The 22,499-nt window shown below is 32.7% G+C and overlaps 1 protein-coding gene across 1 annotated transcript in view; it reads left to right on the forward strand.

The window, feature by feature from the left end:
- Window positions 1-22,499, forward strand: part of Mbd5 (methyl-CpG binding domain protein 5) — a 405,383-nt gene that overhangs the window by 244,744 nt on the left and 138,140 nt on the right. The window contains exon 6 of the mRNA XM_015479159.2: window positions 614-737. The gene's annotated coding sequence lies outside the window, so the exon portion shown is untranslated. The remainder of the gene's footprint in view (window positions 1-613; window positions 738-22,499) is intronic.

Raw genomic sequence — 22,499 nt, forward strand, 5'->3', positions numbered from 1 at the left:
TTTTTTTTTTTTTTTTTTTTTTTTTTTTTTTTTGCATTGGTGGTGGTGATAGTAAGACTGCAACTAAGCAAACTCTTTAAAATGGATTTTAATTGAAAGAGTATCTTTGAAGTTAGGCTGTTTAGGATTAGATTCTAAAGGCTCAATGGCCTCATTTTAAAAAGGGGTGTTAATGGCTACCTGTGTCATGCCTTTTATTACCATCATATCTCTAGTGCCTTACACGGTGCTTAACATAATGTAAGCACCTCATAAATATTGTTGACGAAAAATTGAATGATTGGGAGGATTTAAAAAGATACAGAGGATCTAGCACACTGGCAGAAAAATAAATATTATATTACTGTTTTTATCAATGATTTAAAAATTATTAAGTGTATTTCCCTTATATATATTAATAAACATGAAAATAAAGAGTATAATATTACTCTAGTAGTTAATCATAGTACTCTGAAGTATAAAGATACTAATATTCTAATTCTCTCTGGTTCTTTGCTACAAACTTAATGATATTTACAAATGAAAAAATTCCAACATATTAGTTTAATATGTTGTATAAAATATTTTTAAAGTCTTCAAATAAATGTGTGTACCTGTGTTGTTTCTATTACAGAAAGAAGAGGAGGGACTCCTTCACTGAGACTCATAAAGGCATAGAGCCTCTGGAAATCACTGCCTCTATTACACTACTGGATCTCATAGCACTTGTTATGTTTTCATCACTTTCTCTCCAGAAGGTAAGAATCTTGATTTCTCTTCATTGGTTCTTCATACAATTATAGTTTTCTTATCTATGGACTTAACTTTTTAATAAACATGAAAAGTCTCTGATACCTAGTGTTGAAAAATGCCACATGTCTCTGTTTAAACATGTTGTCTCTAATAAGTATTTTTTACAAAATTAATACATGTGCAACGTAAAAAAAAGATAATACAGGAAAATATAGTAATCCTACCACCTTGGGATACTACTCTTCATATTTTCTGGAATACTTTTCTCAATATATTGATATTTGTATTCTGTATTACATGAATCTATATAATTATAATAATTATGACTGGAAACCATAGGATATAAATGCTCTTTGGATACCCTGCTTTTTTCACTTAAATTATTGTAGCATTTTTCATGTCAATAAATGCCATGCATTTTTAATAACTGTATAATATTTCAGTTTAAGGATATAACGTAAATCAGGTAACCACTTTCCTATTATTAAATATTTGGAATATTTCCAAGTTTTCCCAGTGGTAAACATAAGTTCAGTGAACATCTGTACATACATTTTTGTACTCAGCATGTCTGATGGTTTTTAAAAGACAATTTCTAAAAACAATTTAAAAGACAATTTCTAAAAACAAGTGTTGCAGAAACTTAGTTCCTAACATGCTCTCTGATGAAAGCGTTCCATGTCATATAATAAAATGGAATATTATTATTCACCATCTTAGATATATGTATACCTGTGTATAGTAGTAGACCAAAATCAAACTCATTTGACTATAGAATCCTTCTTAAAATAACATATATCTTAAGGATGTTGGAAATGGGAGAGACAGTTTGGGGAAAGTAGTATATGAAAAATTTTTGTACTTAGCACTCAGTTTTTATCATGAACCTAAAACTACCCTGAAAAATAAACTCTATTTTTTAAAGGGAAAATATTCTTTTAAATGTCATTGTATAAATTTGCATTTAAAATTAAACAAAGGCCTACACATACAAATATCTATCAACACCCCACTGAATTCTTGAAAATGCTAGCTTATGATATATTGAAATAATTGGATTGGTGCACCAAAGAGTAAATGAATTGAAAGGCTGTAACAATTTACATTCCTGACAATAGCATGAGAGAGTTCGAGAGTACCACTTTCTCAACAGTTTGTCAACATTTAGTATTAGCTGGTTTTGTTTTAAAAATAAATCTCATAAAAGCTTTTGGCATTTAAATATTCATTTATGTGATTGCTAGTAAAATGGATATTTTTTTCTATTTTTATTTGAACTTTGAGTCCTTTTGTGACTATCTAAATCTTGCTCCATGCCCAGTTCTTATTAGGGTCTTTGGGGTTTTTTATTGATATGAATCAGGAATCATATAAAAATATTAAATCAGTAAATCATGTGTTACAATTATGCTTTTCAATATTTTTCATTTTTATATTTTATTTTGATGGGGTTTTTCCCATATTTTTTTTATTTTTTTCATATAAGGTAATAATGAACCTCTTTTACCTCAACTTGGCATCAATAATTAAAACTCATAAATAATCTTGTTTTATTTATACTTCCAGTATTATTTTAAAGCAAATTCCAGACATTATATCATTTCATTTGTTAATATTTTAGTGTATATAATGACTCTAAATGAAACTTTACTTAACCCATATTTTATATCTGCCATGGTATGTCCGGAGGAAATCAGTTACTTAGACTATAACATACTTATAATATTACATTAAACATCAGCATTAGTTAATATTAATATAACCTAACTTACTATTTTTAAGTGATTCCTATAAGAATTTAATCATACTAAATAACTTGTAACCAAAATAGCGTGTTGCCTATCTCTCGCATATTATAAGCAGAAAGCTTAACCTATAGGAAAAGCTTCCGTTTCCTTTTTTACTAACATTGTCTTATTAGAAGCTATAACTCTTCTTTATAACATTATATAAAATTTCATTTTTCTAAGGTGAGAAGGGACTATACTTAATTGTAAATTATACAGCTATATTACCATGGACTTTCCCTGTCTCTTGAGTAATATGTTACTCAAGAAACATGCCTTCTCCAGAAACATAACAGTTGTTGTTTTTTTAAATCCCTCAGTAAGATAGAACACTCTATGTGATTAACATCTGGTTTGGTTGGGTTTTTTTAAATATTTTTTTAGTTGTCAATGGACCTTTTATTTTGTTTATTATTATTATTTGTTTTATTTTATTTTGGTACTGAGAATCGAGCCTAGTGCCTCACACATGCTAGGCAAGCACTGTTACCACTGAACCACAACCCCAACCCCTCTGACTGGTTTTTAAGGTGTCAGTTCAAAAGATAGTACCTTCTCAGAGTCTTCTCTGGGGCTTGATAATACATGTAGTAGCTTGTCATAGGACATCAGGAAAATATCCCATGACAGCTAATTCCAGAAAAAGTACAAAATATCCTCAATGTAGTTCTTAAATTTAAATAATATACAAAAATAAAGTTAGTCTCCACTAGAAGTAGAATTGGCATTCCATTTAAAGAGCAAAGAGGGACAATAAGTCTAGAATCTTAGTCATAGATATGTAAAATCATACATGTTTTTATAGTTAGGAGAAATCTTTGGGGTGATAAAGTCAAATCCTTTGGTTTTATGATCAAGAAAACAAAAGAGCAAATAATTGAATTCATATTTTTCCAAAACCACACAAAGGTTTTTTTTAATACCCTTTGAAGAATTTGAGAAATAAATTAAAAATTCTAAAAAGTTATCCTTGAAAATGATAACAAAGTTAATTGTGCTTTCTATATATGAGATGACCTACTTTTTTAAAGCATTTGTCTTATTTAATCTTCATAATATGTACTTGAGATAGGAATTATTATTATCCCTTTACACACATAACAAATGTGGCTCTAACCCAGGTAATCTGAAACATACAGCTCTTACATTTAGTCACTGTTCTTGAAATAGGAGATTATTTTTGCTAGCTTTATTAATATATAGTTAACAAGTAAAAATTGTATATATTTTCTGTATACAACAGGATGTTTTGATATGTGTATGTGCAAACATGGTATAAGCAAATCAAACAAATTACCATACCCATCACCTCACATAATTTTTTGTGCTTAGAATATTTTAGATCTAGTCTTTTAGCAATTTTTGTATACACAAAACAATTGTCATTAACTGTGTTCACTAGCTGTACAATAGAACTTCCACACTGTTTTCCCTAATGGATGCTAATTTACATTCATACTAGCAATGTACAAGCATTTCCTCTTCTCCATACCATCACCAGCCCTTATCTTTGTCTTTTTTTTTTTTTAATACTATGCATCCTAACAGTTTTGAGGTAATATTTTGGTGTGAAAAAGGAAATTCTTAAATGTTATAATCAGTAGGAAATGGTGTTTCATTTTCAACTGAAGCAGATACAGTTTCCAGAAGAAAAGGCAGAGGATTGCAATGGTCAATCCTAGAAATAAACCAATAATGGAAAGTTTTAGCATGACAGATGGCAATAAATAATATTTTTATTGCCATTGAATTATTTCCCATATAAGAAAAAGTGAAAAAAATCTAATTAATCTGTGGCATGATTTGACTAATCTCCTTGTTTTCAGAGACCATTGCATCCCTAAATTCACTTTTGAATTTATCAAATTATTTTGGTTTTTGAAATAGAAATTGACTAATGAAAACTGTGTGACAATATTCTAAATTGATTGAAATCTTCTCCATTATCACAGTTTTTCATGTACTCTTTAAGGTGCTTATGTATCCAGATACATGTATTACTCAATTTAATCTTGAGGCATTTTGTTATTAGAATACTTTTTTTATAAATGAGTAAAAAAAAACTATTCAAAACAGATTTCTGCTCTAGATTTTAGTGCTTGCTATAATTTGTATCTAAAGGTACACATGAATTAAACAAAAAATGAAGTCATGAAACCAAAAGAAAGGATGTTTAAAATGAATTTACAAGTTTAGTTCTACTTAGCAATCACAACTTTAGCTTGAGGCTTTTCCAAGGCATCATGAATAATGATTAGGTGAGATTATAGGCCCCAGGCAAAGCCTCAGGACAGTAGTGCTCCTACTCAGTCATTTATCCTCAAAAAGTAGTCTTTAGATTGTGGAGTATTGGTTGAAATACCAGGGGGAATCAAACCTGAGTCTGTCACTTTATCCCAAAAGTCATATCAGGAGTCAAGCTTTTAAAAGTAAGATAAATATTGAAAAAAAATGAAAAGGCTTCATAGGTTTTTCATTTACTGTTAGTTTATTTTTACTTTTTCTGTATATATATTTTTATTTACCTGCAAAAAGAACTTTGTAAAAAAAAATGTAACCCCAATAAAGTAATGACTATTAAAAATTATCAAGAGAGGTACAGTAAGATTTTATCAAAACAAAAGAATAAATTTCATCTCTCATTTTTATTAGAATTTCATGGAAAATTTATAGTCAAATTCTGATTTTTTTTTTTTTTGCTAAAATATTCTTCTAGACTCATGTGGTAAAATAATGAACTGATTAGTGTCGATATTTTGAAGGCCCTGAAGTCTTGAATTTATGGTTAATTATGTATTTTCAGTTATTCAAACCTCATTTTTCATTTTCTTGTTATACCAACTTTCATTAGTGAACACTTTGTATCTAAAAGTTATAGGAACTATACTCACTCCTTTCAAGGACATATTTACATAATAAATAGTAAAACATAGGGAATTAGCAAACTATTTACTTAACTCACAAGCAATCATCTAATAATGTGGTAAAGAACTACTAGGCTTTAAATAGTGTTTACCATTGCCAGCACTATTCTGACTCAAATTCTAAATCCAACTCTATTATTGTCCTCATTTTGCAAAAGAGGAAACTGAGTCAATAAGAGAATAAATAAGAGATTAAATAGTATATGATAAATCCAGGATCAAAAACTGAACTGAAAATGTATCCCACTTATAGAAACCTAGAATTAAGAATACAATTTTATTCTGCTAAGACTATTTTTCTTAATCCTTTGAACTCAGTTCTCCTATTTTCCCTGATAAAGCATAAAGCCGTGTCATTTCTATTTCTACTTAATTTTTAGAATATATTAAATATAACAACTAAAAATTAAGCAGCAGTACAGCACACCAATGTTTTTAAACTACTCTTCTTTCCTCCTTTATTGAGGCTCACAATTTGAAATAATATTAGTTCCATATATCCCACAAATATTTATTGAGATTCTACTATGTATCAATCATTATTCTTTGGGCTGTTAGAATGTCTATACCACGATCTCCTTCCATTAGTTCACATAAAAACAACTGAATCTATTTAGATTTAAATCCTTTTTGGGATTATTTGCTACTCTCTTATTAGCTATTGCTTAGTATGTTTAAATTTGCAAGACTATCCTGAACAAAAATTTTGTTTCTAATGCTGGGGACTGAACCCAATGTTTTGTGTATGCTAGGAAAGTACTGGACCACTGCATAAGACCCCTAACCCTCAAAATTTTCTTAATTCTTCAGAGCCACTAGGCCTGTAATTCATGAAGCATCCATTTATTCTGTTCTTTCATTGAATGCCCACTGTGGAAGAAAGTCAGCCAGAGCCAGAGCACATAAACCTTTATTCAAAAAATACCGAACATGAAAAGACTTTATAGGTGTACTCTGATTTGGAGGAAGATAGGATATCTTTTAACAGGCAGGTCAGCCAAAGTTCAGTTTGGGATAGAGTTGTTTAGGAATGGTTTTTGCAAGAGAAGGAATTGTTCTTGCAGACTTGAAGCCATTGTGGGGGCAATGTGGATTTTGTCAAGAAAGAAGAAGAGAAAGTCATAGGAGTTAAAATCATGTACAAGAAGTGATGGGTAGGAAGAAATACTGGAGACAGGACATGGGAGAACCACAGTGGAAAATTCTCAGTCTTTCAGAGTCTCACATAGTCCATAGAAGGCATCATGCTTTGTGCTAAAGATGTAGTGATAAATAAGGTAGACCTAGTTCCTAATTCATTAAAGACAAAGTTATACAATCACTTTTTCCACTGCCGTAGCACAAGATAATGCAAATGTATCTATTGGGGAACCTCATCTAGGAGAATCAGTTAAATGATTTCTAAAGCAGGCATTTTAGCTGAAAACTGAGGACTGAGTAGGATTTCACAAGGTACAGTGGCTCTGAGGAGTAAGACAGACTAGTGCTACATTGTGATTTTTCATAGGCTCCTTCCAACATAAAAAAAAATTCTAAGTATATTTTTCAACTACTGCAATATAAAGATGAATGTTAATATTACTATTAAACATTTTCTTTGACCTAAATGTCCTTTTTTCTTGTTATATTAAAAGAAATTAAAACATTTTCATAAGCTTCTAAATATATTGTGAGCCATAGGAACTTTGCCTTGTGGATGGGAGAAACTGGACCAAAAACATTTCCGATAAAGGGAACCTCCTATAGAGAAGCTTCCAGCAGTTGGCTTGATCCTGGAATTAAAAGGAGGCCAATGTAGGTACATCAGAAAGTGTAGGGGAGGGCAGTCTGAAATAAGGCTATTGAGACAAGAGGTGTCCCATAGACCCTGTTTAGTGTTCTGCCATTATCCCAAGAGTAGTGAAAACCGCTGAAAGGTGTGTGTTAGAGTAGGTGTGAGTGTTTAAATCAAAGTAATATATGCACATGCTTAAAATCAATAATTATTTGCCTAGTTTTTTACATTTAAACCTCACTTCTCTTTTTTTAATTAATTGTTTTTTTAAATTTATATATGATAGCAGAATGCATTACAATTCTTATTACACATATAGAGCACAATTTTCATATCTCTGGTTGTATACAAAGTATATTCACACCAATTCGTGTCTTCATACATGTACTTTGGATAATAATATCCATCACATTCCACCAACATTTCTAACCCCATGCCCCCTCCCTTCCCGTCCCATCCCTCTGCCCCAGTCTAGAGTTTATCTATTCCTCCCGTGTTCCCCCTCCTTACACCACTATGAATCAGCCTCCTTATATCAGAGAAAACATTCAGCATTTGGTTTTTTGGGATTATCTAACTTCACTTTACATTCTTTAATTCCATCCATTTACCTGCAAATGCCATGATTTTATTCTCTTTTATTACTGATTAATATTCCATTGTGTAGATATGCCACATATTTTTTTATCCATTCATCTATTGAAGGACATCTAAGTTGGTTCCACAGTTTAGCTATTGTGAATTGTGCTGCTATAAACATTGATGTGGCTGCGTCTCTGTAGTATACTGTTTTTAAGTCCTTTGGGTATAGACTAAGGAGAGGGTCAAATGGTAGTTCCATTCCCATTTTCCCAAAGAGTCTCCATACTGCATTTCATATTGGCTGCACCAATTTGCAGTCTCACCAGCAGTGTATGAGTTGCCCTTTTACCCACATCCTCGCCAACACTTATTGTTGTTTGTATTCATAATAGCTGCCATTCTAACTGGAAGCCTCACTTCTCTTTGCACTCTTCCTTCGATATATATCTCCACATAAAAGCAATTTGCTTCACCTGTTTTGTTTTGGGTATTGGAGATCAAACCCAGGGCCTGTGCATGGTAGGCAAGTATCCTATCACTGAGAGCATCCACCTTATATTTTTATTCATCACTTTTAGACATCATATATTAATATACACATACAATACACATAAATAAGGGAGGCATTACACATTTGCTCACCCCACTTTGCCTTTAACTTTGCTCTCCCTATCACTCTCCATTTAGTTTTATCTTCTTTTTTATTTTTCTGTTAGAACTGTAGAAAATAAACGAATACCATTATTTTTGTCCCATTAACTATAGGTGCTATTTGTGATTTTTCCCTTCTGTCAGATGAGGATATTAATATACCCACCTTCTCCTCTAGCTCTTCTCTCTCCATGATTCTGTCCCCAGTTTTTTTTATTTTTATATGTCTAAAATTAATGCCATTTATATCTATTTATGTAACCACAATTTAGTAAGTAGATTCTACTTTGTTTTTGCTGATACCTTCAGCATAAATTCACCCAGATGGCCACTTCACTTAAGTTATTCCTTTCTTCCATCCTTCCTTAAGTTCTTGACCCCTGTGGCAGCTGCTCAGTACTACTTCCCTAGTCATCTTACTCTAGAGAGAAACTCCTCTACCTAGAAATATTTCTGCTTCTTTCATTGTTTTTCTTCATCTTATTGTTCATACAAGTTATATTTTATTTTACTTCACTTTTTAATTTATTGTCACTCTCTGTCTACTGGACTGTGATAATTAGAGGAATAGAATAGTAGAACTAATTTGATTTTTTGTTGTTGTTTATTTTCCCCATTATTGTCATATTCGTAGTATCTTAAAGGGTGCCATTTTCCCAACTGGCATTAAATATTATTTTAATTGATAATTAATTACAGTTGCAAGTTATATTCCCTTACCTATGCAATTTTTTTAGTTTTCTTAAAATTCCTCATTGTCTTTTGTTGTATGTGCAATATTTTTCTTTAACATACTCCTAGTTCTTTCCAACTCTCCATCATATGAAACATTCTGGTGCATATTTTTTTCCTTTCTTCTTCCTTAGAACTGGTCTTCAGTGTACTAATATCCTTTGACTTCACAAATTGTCATCCTGGGGCTTCCCTTTCCTGCAGTCCTGGTTAGCAAACTACTGCAGCCTACATTTCTTCTCTTTTACATTTACATCTTTTAATGAACCATATCTCTTAGCAACTTCCTACAAAAGACTATAGGGAAAATCAATTTTTAAAAAAATTTCAAAGGTTTGAAATGTATTTTATTCTCAGGAAAAATGTATCCAGGTCCTAACATCAGAAGGTACAAGCCCCAGGGCAGGGCCTGACTGGAGAAAGGGTAGAGGTAGTCTATGTGTAGAGACAGAAAACACATTTAAAAGGTGCTATGTTGGATGCCTGCTTTATGAGACACTGTGTAAAAACTAGCTTTTTATCCTGGTTCTCCTAATTTCTTCTTATAATAAACTTAACAATCATAACATTAGAAGTTGTAGAAAGAGCACTATCTTTAAAGAATATGCTGAGGAGAAGTAACTGATACCCATTTAACTGTCTGATTCTTAATTCTAGTTACTTGGGATTCTAGGTTACAAATCATTCACGTGCTTCTAAAATTCAAAGGCAGCTTTACTTGGGCTGGGAAACTAGCTATTTCAGTCCCCTCAACACTGTTCCTTGCTCTAGGTTTGATTTCTCCCAAGAACTCTTTGATTAAGGTGTGTGTGTGTGTGTGTGTGTGTGTGTGAAGGGAGGCGGGGATAGGAATAGGAAAGATAGTAGAATGAATTGTGTGTGTATTTTGCTCAGCCCTGCCCCTCATTCCCATGCTCAGCCCTGCCCCTCACTCCCAGGCTTACTTTCCTCTTACCTGCACCTCTGAGGCCCTGCCCATCTCTTGATTCTGTAGATTGATGGGTCCTGGCTACTCTAGGGTGAGGCTTCATTGGGCCCACTTCAGCAGTTCTTCTCACTCTGTTTTTTCCAGATTACATTAATTTATTGAAATCTTTCATCTGTTGATGACCTGTCCTCCATCTGTTGTAGTCTTTCATTCCTGTACTATCATTTTAATGGGTCCTAAAAGAAATAAAAATGTGTTAAACCTGCCATCTTTAAGTAGAAGTCATTATAAGTTTGTAAGCAGAAAAAAATGACCATATGGAATGGCATTTTGCCAAGATCACTCTAAATACAGTGTTAGTCATGGTAACATAAACTAACATACTGGGTTTTCCTGCATTAATTATGTAAACCTTATAAAACAGCATAAGGTACAAATAATGAAAGTATTTATTAGAATAATAACATGAATATTATATCCTTTGATATAAAAAATACATATTTAATATTTAAAGAAATACAATCATCTAGGAACAAGTTAAATACTTTCTCCTATTAAAATAAAATATAATTTTAGAATTCCTAGGCCAAAGCTCAATTGCCTTTCTTTAGAAATAATCTGATCTCTATCTTCTGTAGCAGTTTTCCATCACTTAATTCCAACTCATCTCTTATTTTTGAACAGTTAGCTATTTAGGCAGTACTGCAGACCAAACTCAGGACCTCTCGCATGCTAGGCAAGCACTCCACCACTGAGCTATACCCCCAGCCCTCTAGAAGCTTATAGTCTTTTATTTTCAATTAGTTAACAGAATTAGGGATCAAAATACAAAATACAAAGCACATAGGTTGGCAGTGATAACTAAAATGAAATAAAATATTTGATATTTATTTTTTTTCTTTTATTATCCCATGTTTTAAATCACCGGTGGAATATCTCTGTAACTATAGTAAATTCCCTAATCCAAGTCCTCCAATTTGTATCTGTTTGAAAGTTTTGATATTTTAAAAGGGAACTGTTCATGGAAAAGTAATGTCCAATTCATTCTACTATCTTTCCTATTCCTATCCCCGCCTCCCTTCCCTTCACTCTCCTTTATCTAATCTAAAGTACTATTCTTCAGTACTCACCCATACCTTATTCTGAATTGGCATCCATATATCAGAGAAAACATTGAACTTTTGGTTTTAGGGGATTGGCTTATTTCACTTAGCATGACAGTCTGCAGTTCCATCTACTTACCAGCAAATGCCATAATTTTATTTCTCTTTATAAGTCAGTAGTATCCCATTATATTTATGTACAACATTTTCTTTATACATTCATCTCATGAAGGGCACCTACACAACTAATGTAATTCTATATCATGTACAACCAGAAGAATGGGAAGTTGTACTCCATTTATGTATAATATGTCAAAATATATTCTACTGTTAAGTATAAGAACAAAAAATTTTTTTAATTTAAAAAAGGAACTGGGCTAGGATTGTGGCTCCACAGTGGAGCACTCGCCTAGCACGGGCGGGACCTGGGTTCGATCCTCAGCACCACATAAAAATAAAGGCATTGTGTTGTGTCCATCTACACCTAAAAAATAAATATTTTTTTAAAGGGAACTGATGCCAACTAATGGAGCATACATTTTAATAGTGTCATTCCTGTTTCTTGTGTCTTAAGCAGCTCCTTTGTGTACTTGATTAAAGAATATGTGTTAAGTTTTAGTGCCATTACAGAAACATTCATTTATTCTCTTTAATTCTGTAGATCTTCTTGGTAACATGGATAATCTATTAATGAAAGTTCTAACTCTACAAATTCTAGTCATTTAAATGTGGCTTTCAGTGTTGTCCCTCTTAAATGTTGTATTGGCATATCTATGATGCCCTTTAGTGTTTTCAAATGGATTAAGAAAACTGCACTTTGACAGTTGTTTTCATTTTTATTTTCCATGTGAAGTAGTATATGTATATAAAAATTATATACTAAAAGTTTTATAATAGAGTAGCTGGGTGCAGTGATGCATGCCTATATTCCCAGCATCTCAGGAGGCTGAGGCAAGAGGATCTCAAGTTATAAGCCAGCCTTAGCAACTTAGTGAGACCCTAAGCAACTGAGCAAAAACCTGTCTCCAAATAAAATATTTAAAAGGGCTAGGAATGTGGCTTGGTGGTAAGCACCTCTGGGTTCAATCCCCAGTACCAAAAACAAAAAAAAACCAAACTTGTTTTTAGGAGAAATATTCTTATCCTTCACATGTAAACTTAGAGAAAGGATAAGGAGAAAATTTAAATCCATAGATTAAATATATTCAGTAGATTTCAAGGAAAATAATGAAACTATAAAAGATCATTTCAGCTTCCACATATCTGTAACTATATGATTACAATTAAAAGAAATTGCAAAAGTGGTATGCATTTTTCATAATTAAAATATATTGTAAATTCTCTGAGTTTCTTTCATGTAAACAAAAAGATTGTAATTTTAGATATTATTATCATATGTATTTACCTTTATTATAAATCAAAACTATAGTTTCTGATTATTGCTAACGACAGTGGGATTTTTCTCAAAATTGCATATACTTTTTTATTAGCAATACATTTATTTTCAGTACATATTATTTTTATCTGCTTCTGACGGTTCAGCATGCATACATATGCATATTGAAAGAGCAATGAAAGCAAGACATTTTATTAAATAAATAATACTCCTCAAAATAACAGTTTACTTAGTAGTTGATATGTTCATTTTCAGGGCACTGTCTTTTACTTAGTAAAGGGTTTTTTGTTTGATAATTTAAATGTTGTTATGATTTCTTAGTGGCGCTACAGCAATCTTTCTGCTTTTTTTTTTCTATTCACAGTATTCAAAGTAGTTCGTATGACCTAGATATTGAGAATCAAGGTAGAATGTGCTGCATTGCTGATATTTACTACGAAACCTCAGAAACAGTCTGATTCTATATGCTAGAATTACAGGGTGCACCATGTTTATTGCTGTCATTTTGAAAAGTGTCTGCCAGTCTATACAATCATTTTTAAAGTTAGAATGAAAATATTGTAAAACAATATTTTTAAATGAACAAAATTTTAAAGTAATGCTTTAATATTCCAGTTAAATGCAGCAATTGATGTTTTACTTTTAAATTATACATCAGGCCAGATAAGAATCATGATAAATTTCCCACTCATTATTTATAAGGGAAATTAGATTATTTCCCTATATATTTAGGATCATAGTAACCTATTAAATTTAGAAATCTAACCCCAATAAGGTGCAGTTATTAATCAGTTGCTCTTTCCTAATTTAGAGAGAATGCTGTTAAAATTGTTAAAAAAAATAATAAAATATCATCTAGAGTCTACATTACAAAAGTCTGTTCATCAGGATAGGTTAATCATATGTCGAATTGAGGTAGAGATCTCTTCAAACAAAAACATCTTTTGCATTCAGGAAGCCATTTTCTCCCAGAAAGCTGTTTCTTTCTTTAATACTATTGTTTGAAAAACGAAACTCCAAAAATAAAAGCATTTGCACAGGTGACTGCTTTCAGGTAGAGAATCATATATGCACTTAAAGAATCTGATTTGCTTTTCTTTTCGCGTTGCAGAAAATTATAAAATAGAAATGACAGATTACATCACAAGTCTCAGCTGAGAAAATTAAAGCAGATATGCTAAAGATCTGATCTATAGTTTTGTCTATCCTCTTCTTTTTTTTTCTGTCTATGACTTCTGTAAATTTAACATTTCTTATATGAGGTATAGACATTTCCACATATTAGGAAGGATTTTTATAATTTTGTACCAGATGCAAATAGAATATACTCTACTAAGGATTGGATAAATATTGAGCTAATACAGAAAGTTGCCTGATCTTGTATTCAAGGTCTAACAGAATAATCACTTGGCAAGTTGGCAGGAGAGATAAGAGTATCACAAATCTGGCACGTAGAGATTTCCTTTAAGATATTTGTCCACTTTTCAGATTTTGTTTTTCACTTTTCAGATTTTTGTCCTCTTCTTGATAGGAAAAAATAATAGCTTACCAAATGAATGTATAGGTTTGTATATCTAGAAAGAACAACAGAGTTCCAGGTCAGATGGCCAGAATCATTATTGAGAAGGCTGTAGGCTGAACAAACATTCAGTGCCTGTTATCAAAACTGAAATGCAAGGATAGACGAAAATGAGTATGGAATGCAACTGGGTAAGGCAGAAGCTGTACAGAATCGGTTGCAAGCAACAGATAAACAAATGCAAGGGAGTGGCCCATGACCAGGATTCAAATGTGGTGCAAGGCATATTAATCTTTTTGAAGAATGGGCCTGAGACACTTACTGGAACCCACTCCTATAATTGAACAGTAAATCTAGCTCTCATTTGTTTTGAGCTCCTGGTTGAATTTGTTCTTTCTTTCTTCCCAAAGTGTTTAAATTGGTAATTCATAGAACTGTCTTCTAAAAGCTATATTATGAGACTAGGGAGAAAAATACCAGTTGCTAAGTAAATTTGGGGAATTAAAATATTCACATGCATGCATATCTATGCACACTCTTCTTATTTCTCTTTCTTGAAAACTCACCATTCATGCCCTATGTAAAAAAAAAAAAAAAAACTTCTCAGAACTCCTGGGGAAAAGAATATAAACTCAACATTTCCAAAACTTGTTTGACCATCAAACATATACAACCATATATTGTGGAGCAGAGTGTTCCATGACACCAGTTGGGAGGAACTGTCTTCTTTGATTTAAGTTTCAATGTAGAAAATTGTAGGAAAGCAAAGTAATTTTCAAGAGGTAGGTTATGTGTTGAATGACATGGATGAATTTGTCAAATATTTGTAGCTATTCCAGTTTGCACAGAATCCTGACTGTGACACAAGAAAGGCTGACATTATTTATAAAGTTAGACAAAGAGGAACTTAACCATACTTACTTTTTTGTGTGTTTTTTTAATAGTTCTTTATTTAGTTTTTACTTTAATTAGAGCTTTATAGTTATACACAGTAGTTGGGTTCATCCTGACAAACTCATACATGCATAGAATTTGATTTCAGGTCATGATCACCTACTTTTACCTCCCCCTTTTCCTTCCCCTCTCCCATTCTCCTTCCTCTACTAGACTTCCTTTTGCTTGTACATTAATTTATACTTGATTGGTTCTTTGTGTTATCCTTTCCTTCCTTCCTCCTTTCCTTTATTTTACTCTAGCTTCTTCGTAGGAGAGAAACATTTGACCTTTGAGTTATTGAGTTTGGCATATCTCACTTAGCATGATATCTCCATTTCCATCCATTTACCAGAAAATGCCATAATTTCATCCTTTTGTATGGCTAAGTAGAACTTAATTTTATATATGTATACCACAGTTTCTTAATCCATTCATCTATTGACAGGCATTTGGGTTTACGCCATAATTTAGCTATTGTGCTGCTGTAAACATTGAGATGTCTGTTTTACTATAGTATGATGATTTTAGATCTTTTGAAAAAATACCACAGAGTGGATAGCTGGGTCATATGGTGTTTCTATCCTGAGTTTTTTGAGTAATCTCTATACTACTTTTCAGAATGGAAATGTGCAAGTGTACGTTTCTCCCCACATCCTTGCCAGCCTTTATTTTTCATATTCTTGATCATTGCAATTCTAACTTGACTAGGATAAAATCTTAGTGTAGTTTTTATTTGCATTTCACTGATTGCTAGAGATGTTGAACATTTTTTCATATGTTTGTTGGCCATTTGTGTTTCTTCTTTTGAGAAGTTTCTGTTTAGTTCTTTCTCCCATTTATTGATTGGGTTATTTGTTTTGGGGTGTGTTAAGATTTTTGAGTTTTTGCATATTCTGGATATTAATCCCCTGAGTAGACAGCCTTGACAAGATTTTTTTCCCATTCTCTAAGCTTTCACTTCATGCTCTTATTTCCTTTTCTGTGCAGAAGCTTTTTAATTCGATGGGATCTCACTTATTGATTCTTTATTTTATTTCTTGTGCTTTGGGGGTCTTGTTATAGAAGTCAGTGCCAGCTCCAATATGATGGAATGCTGACCTACGGTTTCTTCTAGTAGTTGTAAAGTTTCTGTTCTGGTTCCTGAGTCTTTGATCCATTTCTACTTTAGTTTTCTGCAGGGTGAAAATAGGGGACTAGTTTCATTTTTCTACATACAGCTATTCAATGTTCCCAGCATCGTTTGTTTAAAAGGCCATCCTTTCTCCAAGATATGTTTTTTCATTTCTGTCAATTATCAGGTGGCGTTAAGTGTGTGGGTTTGTCTTTATGTCTTCTTTTCTGTTCCATTGGTCTTCATGTCTATTTTGATGCCAATACTTCATGTCTATTTTTATGCCAAAAACAATGCTGTTTTTGTTACTACGGCTGTGTAATATAATATCAGATGAGGTATTGAGATGCCTCCTGCATCACTTTTCTTGCTCAGTATGGCTTTGGCTATTCTCTTACTCTTCCAAAGGAATCTCTTACTCTTCCAAATGAATTTTTAAAATGTTTTTTCTATTAATTCTGTGAAGAATGTCATTGGTATTTTGATGGGGATTGCACTGAATCTTTATATTATTGTGATAGAAAGATAGCTAGATCATTTTTTAATTATTATATATAATATATACATATATAGCCATTTTGACAATATTGATTCTGCCTATTCAAGTATATGGGATGCATTTCCATTATCTAAGGTCGTCTCAATTTTTTTCTTCAGTCTTCTATAATTTTCATTGTAGAGTTCTTTTACCTTTTTGGTTAGATTAATACTCAAGTTTATTTTGTTGTTGGTGGTGGTGGTGGTGATAGTTGTTTCGTTTTGAGATTATTTTGAATGGGATGGTTTTCTAATTTCTTCTTTGGCTGAGTCACTGTTGCAGTATAGAAAAGGTGTTGATTATGGGTGTTGATCTTTTATCCTGCCACTTTACTAAACTCCTTTATAAGCTTCAGAAATTCTCTGGTAGGGTTTTTTGAGTTTTCTAGATATAGGATCATATCATCTACAAACAGATAGTTTGACTTCTTTTCCAATTTGATCCCTTTGATTTCCTTTTCTAGCAGATTACTCTGGCTAGTGTTTCAGGATTATATTGAAGGAGTGGTGAGAGTAGACAGCCTTGTCTTGTTCCTGATTTTAAAGGAAATTTTTTAAGTTTTCTCCATTTAGTATGATTTTCTCTTTGGGTTTGTCATAAATGGTCTATACACTGTTAAGTTCCTCAGTCCCTAGCTGCTTCATCATTTTTAGCATGAATGGATTTTATCAAAGGTCTTTTCAGCATTTATTGAGATGATCATGTGATATTTGTTCTTAATTTAGTTTAAGTAATGAATTACATTTATTGATTTGTGTATATTGAACCAACCTTGCATCCCTGGAATGAAATCCACTTGATCATGTGTATTATCTTCTTCTTGATGTGGTTTTGAATGCTATTTGCTGATATTTTTATTAAGGTTTTTTGTATTTGTGTTCTTCGGGGATATTGGTCTGTAGTTTTCTTTCCTGCATTTGTCTTTGTCTGGCTTTGGTATCAGGGTTATACTAGCTTCATAAAATGTATGTGGGATTGTTGCCTCCCTTTAAATTTCATGGAATAATTTGGGAAAGACTGGTGTTAGTTCTTCTTTAAAGGTCTGGTAAAAAGGCAGAATGCTCTCTCTGATATGAAGATGCTAACACACAATAAGTGGGGGGATAGAAGCTCATTAGATTAGACAAAGGGGAATGAAGGGAAGGAAGGAGGGATGGGAATAGGAAAGACAATAGAATTAATTGGACATAATATTCTTATGTTAATATGAATAAATAACCAGGGTAATTCTACATCATGTTCAACCACAAGAATGGGATCCTAATTAGAATAAATTCTACTCCATGTTTGTATAATATGTCAAAATACATTCTACTATCATGTATATCTAAAAAGAGCAAATTTTTAATAATAAAAATAAAAATCTTATAGCACTCGGCTAAAAATCCATCACGTCCTAGAAGGCTTTTAATTACTGCTTCGATGACATTACTTGATATTGGTCTGTTCAGGTTTTCAGTATCTTCCTGATTCAATTTGGGCAGGTCATATGTGTTTCAAACTTTATCAGTATCTTCCAAGTTTTCCAGTTTTTTGGAGAATAAATGTTCAGAATAGGTTTTAATAATCCTCTGGATTTCAGAAGGATCTGTGGGGATATCTCCTTTTTCATCTCTGATCTTGTTGATTTGTCTACTCACTCTTTCTTTTAGTTAATTTAACTAAAGGCTTGTCAATCTTGACTTTTTCAAAGAACTAACTTCATTGTATTGATCCTGGGTAGTGTTTTCTTATTCTCAATTTTATTTATTTATTTTTTAGCTCTGATCTTAGTTATTTCCTGTTATCCACAGTTTTTGGAGTGAGTTTATTTTTCTTTTTCCAAGGTCTTGAGGTAGAGCATACTCTTATTTATTTGGTATCTATATTTTTAATGTAGGGACTCAGTGCTATAAATTTTCCTTTTAGAATTGCTTTCATACTGTTCCAGAGAACTTGATATGTTATATTTCTGTTCTCTTTCATTTCTAACAATTTTTAGATTTCTATTCTCATTTCTTCTTTGACCCATTCTTCTTTTAAGATTGTATTACTCAATCTCCTGAGTGTTAATGTGGTTTCTATTCTTTTTTCATGCTGTTGATTTCTTGCTTAATTCCATTATGATCTGATAGGATACATGAGATTATATCTATTTTTGTCTTTTGTGGGGGGGTTTATTTGTTTGTTTTGTATTTGCTAAGATTTGCTTTTTGGTCTACCATATGATCTATTTTTTTAAAAAACTTTCATGTGCAGCTATAAAGAAGATAAATTCAGCTGTTTAAGGGTAGAATATTCTGTAGATATCCATTAGGTTCATTTAATTTGTAGTGTTGCTTGTTGGAGATTTCTTTATTGATTTTATGTTTTGGTGACTTGTCTATTGGTGGTAAGAGTGTATTGAAATCACCCAGTATTATTGTGTTGGGGTCTTTGTAGGATTTAACGTGAAGAACTATTTTTCCATGTAATTGGGTATGTTTACATTTGGGTCATAAATGTATACTGTTTTATATCTTCTGTTGGGGTTTTCCCCTTTCCTAGGATGTAGTGGCTTTCTTTATCTCTTCTGGCTAATTTTTGCTTAAAATCTGCTTTGTCAGATATTAGAATAGCTATTCTAGCTTGTTTTCTTGGCCCATATGCATGGAATATTTTTTCCCAACCTTTTACTTTCACCCTATGGAAGTTCTTGCTTATAAGATGAATCTCTTGTAAACAACATTTATAGTAGGATATTGTTTTTTGATCCATTCTGCTAATCTGTGTCTTTTAATTGGGGAGTTAGGACCATTAACATTCAGTATTAGTATGGATATGTGTTTGTGCCATTTTGGTATTTTCCTATATTTTATCCTGTTGTGATAATCATTTAGTGAATTATTTTTCTATTGAACTTCCTCTTTTGGGGAGATTTGGAAATTGTTTTATAGTTCCTTTGTGTGCAGTTTATCTTTGAAAGTATTCTTTGTAGTGCTGGATTTGTGGTCAAGAACTTTTAGTTTATTCTTGTCATGCAAAGTTTTTATTTCCTGCTCAAAATTGAAACTGAGCTTTGCTGGGTATAGTAGTAATCTTGGCTATCAGTCATTTTCTTTTAGGGCTTGGTATATTTTATTCTGGGCCCTTCTTGATTTTGGTGTCTGAACTGAGAAATCAGCAGTGAACCTTATCAGTTGGCTGTAAATATGACCTGATGTTTCTCTCTTGAAGCTTTTAATATTCTTTTCTTATTTTCTATGTTATGCATTTTGATTATATCTTAGTGAAATTTTCATTTGATTAGATCTGTTGGAGTCCTGTTAGCCTCCTGTATATAGTTGTCTACCTCATTTCTGATATGGGAAAAGTTTTTTCTAACTATCTCATTAAAAATGTTCTTAATGCCTTTAGCTTGCATCTCCATATTCTCTTCTATCTCAATGATACTCAGGTTTGGTCTTTTAATGTTGTCCAGGAATACTTGTATATTCTGGTCATGTTCTGTAATTTTATTTTTCCTTTTATTGCATTCTGTGTACTGAATATCATATACCCTGGCGTGCCTTTATGGCCTGCCTTTATGTCTTCAAGGACTGAGGTTCTATTTTCTATGCATCTAATCTGTTAGTGATGTCCTGAAGTGATCTTTTAATTTGATTATATCTCATTTCTCGGAGTTCTGCTTGATTTCTTTTCACTATTTTTATTTCTTTATTAAAATTGTCTTTCATTTCCTGTAATTGCTCTCTTAATTCCTTCCTTAGATCTTCTTTTAGTTCATTGAGCATTTTAATAATCCATTTTTATAATCTTTCTCTAGGCTTTCATCCACCTCACTATCAGTAGAATCCTTTGTTGGGGGATTGTGGATGTTGGGCGGAGATATATTTGCTTTTTTCCTCATGTTTTCAGAGGTGTTGGACTTGTGCATCAATTGATGTAGATACCCCTATCTCTTTTGTGTGTGTGTGTGTGTGTGTGTGTGGACTAAAAGACCTGACAAGAGCAACTTTAGAGGAGGAACAGTTTAGTTGGGGCTCACAGTTTCAGATGTCTCAATTTATTTCTCAGGGCTTGAGTTGTCAGAACATCATGGAGGAAGAGTGTGGCTGAGAGCATCACATCAGGAAGCAGAGAGTGAGTCTCCATTTACCAAGTACAAAATTTATACCCTAAAGTCACCGTCCCAATGACCCACCTCCTCCAGCCACACTTATCTGCCTTCAGTTACCACTCAGTTAAACCCTATTAGGAAATTAATTCATTGATTATGTTAAGTCTCCTATAACCTAATCATTTCGCCTCTAACTCTTCTTGAGTTTTTTTGAGGCCACCTCATATCCAAACCATAAAAATGTATAATTATCTTATTTATTCCTGGACTTCTGTCTGCTTTTGATGTCTGAGCAGATGCGAAGGGGTGGAACCTGAGTTCCCTCTTGGATTGTTCTTCCTTGTGTCCTTGTTGTTGGTTCCCCCACCCCCTCACTTCATTGAGTTGGAGTAATGTCTGGGAATGTTTAGTTCAGCAGAAGAGTCTCTAACCTGTGAACATTTATTGTCCCTGTTGGTTCCCAGCACCTCACAGAATGAGTGAATTAATAGTAACAACTGTTGCAAACACAAAACATTAAAGTAAATGCCCGGTTCTTAGTATGATGTCTTCGACATTAATTACCTTCAATAAACAGGTGGGTTCAGCAATTGTCAACAGTAAAAACAATGACCGTGAACTAGAACTAGTTTTAAAGCAAACAGCAGGTGTCAACTGTATCATCCACAGCAGTAATGGTTATATTAGCATTAATGGTGGGAGCAGCAGTTATATAAACCAATTAATTCTGAAAGATGGTAAAAAAATGCACTTAGTTAATTAGGGGAAAAGAATTATGTCAGTAAGTTAGAGAAGAGTTAATTTCTAAAAAATGAACAGAGAATGCAGAAGAGATGTAGCAGGTGATGTTTATACGGAATGAAGGGGAAAAATGGAAGAAGCAAGGAATTGCTCTCTCACAAGAGAGCAATAGAATGTGGCTGATAGCAGGAGAAGATTAGGACAAATAGAAATAAAAGAAATAAACAAATTAAAATAAAACAAAACAAAAATATATAATTCAAAAAGCCCAAACCCTCAAAAGACTGCTAGGAAAAATAATTACATTTCAAAAATGCTAAAAATGGGAGAAAAAGAAACAAATATATATATATCTCCCCACCAATCAAAGCAGCCAGAATTCACACATGTGCATACACACACACACACACACAGAATAAAAATATATAAAAAATTGTAGTGCGGTGGCAGAGCACTTGCCTAGCATGTGTGAGGTACTGGGTTCGATCATTAGCACCACATAAAAATAAAACAAAATAAAGGCATGTTGTCCATCTACAACTACAAAAAAAAATTTCTTAAATAAAAATAAATTTTTTAAAAAAAGATCCAAAATCTTGATGAAGAATGAAAGAACTATCTGCACTGAGGTGGTCAAAAAAGTTGACCAGATTAGATGGTCAGTATGTCCCGTGTCCTTCTTTCTAATTCTTCTTTAGTTATGTCCTGATAGAGCAAGAGATGAGAGTTGTTAACCCCTTCCTGTTTTTGTGTTGTTCTCAGAGTTACCAGTCAGAGTGGCCTAGGATTGAAGCTGTTTGATAAAAGACTCAGCTTCCCTTCTCACCAGCATGAGGTGGGATGGGTCAGGAAGTACTGTCAGTTGGCATTTTGTCCATTTGAAGCAGTTTTGTGTACTCCCAAGGTACAATTTCTGCAGAGTTCTGTTAGGGAAGTTCAGGTAGGTGGGGCTTAGGTCTAATCAAGT

This window comes from Marmota marmota, unplaced genomic scaffold (assembly GCF_001458135.2).
Source record: "Marmota marmota marmota unplaced genomic scaffold, marMar, whole genome shotgun sequence".
Lineage (NCBI taxonomy): Eukaryota > Metazoa > Chordata > Mammalia > Rodentia > Sciuridae > Marmota > Marmota marmota.